This window comes from Elephantulus edwardii, unplaced genomic scaffold (genome assembly GCF_000299155.1).
Source record: "Elephantulus edwardii isolate Elephantulus edwardi_28Jun2011 unplaced genomic scaffold, EleEdw1.0 scaffold00002, whole genome shotgun sequence".
NCBI lineage: Eukaryota > Metazoa > Chordata > Mammalia > Macroscelidea > Macroscelididae > Elephantulus > Elephantulus edwardii.
In genome coordinates, this window is record NW_006399752.1 from 28,091,947 (window position 1) to 28,095,976 (window position 4,030).

The window sequence follows — 4,030 nt, forward strand, 5'->3', positions numbered from 1 at the left end:
ATGAGATGGATCGATTCTGTGACTGGAGTGGTGGGAATAAGTGTGTTTGAGATGGCTAGGTTGGCACAGGATAGAACGCCATTTAGAGCTCTTGTACATATGGTCGCTATGAGTCGCAAGCGACTCAATGGCACATAACAACAACAACAACATAAAAGAAAGGTACAAGACAAAGAAATTGAAGTGATAACAGAACTATACTTTTGGAAACAAGGAAACAGAAGGAAAGTGGCAATACATAAGACAACTGAATGGTAAGCCAATGATGGGGAAAATGGCAATTCCAATTCACACAGAGCACTCCACACCAGACATCCCTGCAGTGGAATAAAGGCAGGGATGAAAACAGAATTCACTCACAGTTTGTGTTTAAGAAAGGAGTTCCAAACCCCAGACTGTAGCCACTATTTTGGCAAAGCAACTGGACGTTCCCTAACCCACACTCTGAGCTCCCTGCCAGAGCAGTTTCTGACTCACACGCCTCCACCAGGCTGCAGTGGCTGCCAACCTCCAGTGGAACACAGGGGTCTTTCCCTGGGCGGTGGCTGGCAGATTCAAACAACTGACTTTCAGATGACAGCCCAATAGGTTAAACATTGTACAACCAGTGCCGCTAGGAAGTTTCCCAGATAGAGTACAGTGGAAGGGATCTGGGCTGGAGGCATGATTGAAAGCAAAGCACTAAGCAAATATAAAACATGATTAGCTCCAGAAGAGGAGAAAGTTGTGCAAAGGAGGAAGAGTAATCACGGCATATGATACAACTCAGCTGTGAGCACATTCAACACGTTCATAACAGTGTAAAAGCCAAAATCTGGGGGAGCTCTGGTGGCCAAATGGCAAGGAGCTGCAACTACAATCCTAGAGGTGCACGGTTCGAATCCACCAGATGCTCTACCGGGAAAGGAGGGACAATCTCCTCCTGTACCAGTCAGATCTGATTTGACGGTACACTCACACAAAAATAATAAAATTTTTAAAAAAAAGCCAAAATCTAACCAAAATAAGACATTCAAATAATGGAGGGATAACAAAAGCCACTGCTGTCCAGTCAACAGACATGTAAGAACTGCCGAACAGAGTACCTAAGACAGTAAATCTTTATGGAGGCAGACCACCTCACCTTTTTCCTATGAAGCAACTGATGGGTTTGAACCACTGAGGTTTCAGCTACTCAAATATCTTAATCACTGCACTCCCAGAGTTTCTACTGGAAGGATGAAGAAATACAAGTTAAAGAGATAGGAAAAGAAAAAGAGCGAGCAGAATACAAAGCAAAATCAGTATCTTCCTTGGTGGGAAGTCAAGATAAAATGCCTAAAATGAAGGAAAAAATTTTAAGTAGCAGTAGTATTCTATTTAAGGTACATGTATTTTTTTAAAAATACAGAATAAGTACCAGAAAGAATTGGTTGACACTGAAAAAATTAAGGAAGTACCATATGGGCAGGAGCCATTGCTAATGAAGAAGTAGAAGCTGCATTGAAGCAAAACAAGGCTTCAGGAATTGATGGAATACCAACTGATTTATTTCAATTAACAGATTGAGAGCAGCCTTGGAAACGCTCTCCAGTCTATGACAGGAAATTCGGAGGACAACTGTCTGGCCAACAGATTGAAAGATGTCCATATCTGTTCCCATTTCTAAGAAAAGTGATCAAATTGAATGTGGAAACTATCAAATAATAGCATTAATATCACAGGCAAGCAAAATACTGCTAAGTCCATTCAAAAATGGCTAGAACAGTACATAGATGGGAAACAGACAGAAATTCAAGCAGGATTTAGAAGAGGCCATGGTCCCAGGGATATCACTGCTGATGTCAGATGGATCCTGGCTGAAAGTAAACAAATAAGAAGAATGTATTTATGCTTTATTGACTAAGGCATCTGACTGTGTGGAGCATAAAAAATTATGGCTGACATTGATAAGAATGGTAGTCCCAGAGCACTTAATTGTGCTCATACAGAGCCAGGGGGACACAGCATGGTTTAAAATTGAGAAAGGAGTGCATCAGGCTTGTATTCTCTCCATACCTATTCAATCTGTATGCTGAGCAAATTATCCGAGAAGCTGGGCTCTATGAAGAGGAACGTGGCATCAGGATTGGAGGGAGACTCATCAATGACCTACATTATGCAGATGACACAACGTTGCTTGCTGAAAAGTGAGGAGGACTTGAAGCACTTGTTGCAGATCAAGGAATGCAGCCTTCAGTATGGATTGCATCTCAATATCAAGAAAACAAAGATTCTTACACAAGACTAATAAACAGGGTCATGATGGATGGAGAGGGGACGTCAAAAGCTTGATCCACAATTAACATTCTTGGTATAAGCAGTTAGGAAATGAGACAGGTTGCACTGAGAAAATCTGCAGTTAGGGAACTCTCTAAATTACTGAGGAGTAACGATGTCAGTTTGAGGAGTAAGGTGCATCTGATTCAGACCATGGTCTTTCTGATTACTTGCTATGCACTTTAGAGCTGGATAATGAATAAGGATGACAGAAAAGGAATGGACACCTTTGAACGTTGGAGAAGAACACTGAACATCCCATAAATGGCCAAGAGAACAAACAGGTATGTCTTGGAGATGGTGCAGCCACAGTGCTCCTTGAAGGCAGGAATGATGAAGCTTTGCCTCACATACTTTAGGCACGTTGCTAGGAGGAGCTATTCCTTGGAGAAAGACACGATGCTGGGAAGGATGGGGGGGCCATTGAAAAAGAGGAGGACCCTCAACTAAGTGGACTGGCATGGTGACTGCTGCAATGGGCTCTTGTGTGTCAGGAAGTGTGAGGATGGTGCAGGATAGAAAAGGGTTCAAATCTTTTGTTTATAAGGGTCACTATGAGTCTTACTCAACCTGATAGCACCTAACAAAAACCAACAACTTGCTATAAATACTATTTTTTTCTGGATGATGTTGTTAGATACTGTCAAGTGCAAGACACAGCGACCCTATGAATAATGGATCTGAACTGTGCCCTATCCTGTCATCTGTATCATCTCTGATATACTTGAATACACTGTTGCAGTCACTGTGTCAATTATTTTCTTAAGGGTTTTCCTCTTTCACTGACCCTCCACCTTTCCAATCATGGTATTTTTCCCCCCTCAAGGACTGGCCCCTTCTAACAACATCATGCTCAAAGTACATAGGACAAAGCTTTACCATTCCTATCTCTAAGGAGCACCCTGTTTGCACTTTCTCAAAGATATACTTGTTTTTTTTTATGAATCCATGAAATACTCAGTTATTTTCTCCAAAACCACAACTCAAAGTTATCAATTCCTCTATTATCCTTATTCATTGTCCAAATTTCAGCTATATAGCAAGTAACTGAAAAAGACTCGGCTTAGATCAGGAACACCTTAATCTTTAAGTTCACATATATTAAAAAACTCCAAAACGGTAACTCTGTATTCCCTCCATCTTCCTTTAATGTTTCTTATTCTTGTTATGTGCCGTTGAGTCACCTGTGACTCATAGTGACCCTTTGTACAGCAGCCTTAAACCCTGCTCTATCCTGTGTGAATCTTATTGTCTCTGGCACACCCATCCCCATTTCCCAAGTCACTAAATCAACTCACCGAGGGTCTTTCTCTCTTGAACGAATGTTCCTCTACCCTCTCAAGCATGATGTCCCTCTCCAAGGACTGGTCCCACCCTGCAACATGCCTAAAGTATGTCAGATGAAGCTTCAGAATCCTTGCCTCCAAAGAGTAGCCTGGTCTCACCCTCTCTAGGATGAACCTGTTTGTTCTAGCAGTTCATGGTATATTCAATACTCTTCTCCAGCACCACAGCTCAAAGGCATCAATTCTACCTTTTTTTCCCAGCCCACAACACACTTACATGCCTTTTATTAAAGTTTGAAGTTATAACATCAAAATATACAGTCTTGTAAGACCTGAAAATAATCTGTCTACAAAATAAGGCAGTTTTAAGATGTAAAAACATTAGTTCGTTGTCAAAAAGGTGTATTCTTCCATCCACATTTGGTTACCAGTGGTTTGCATCTTCC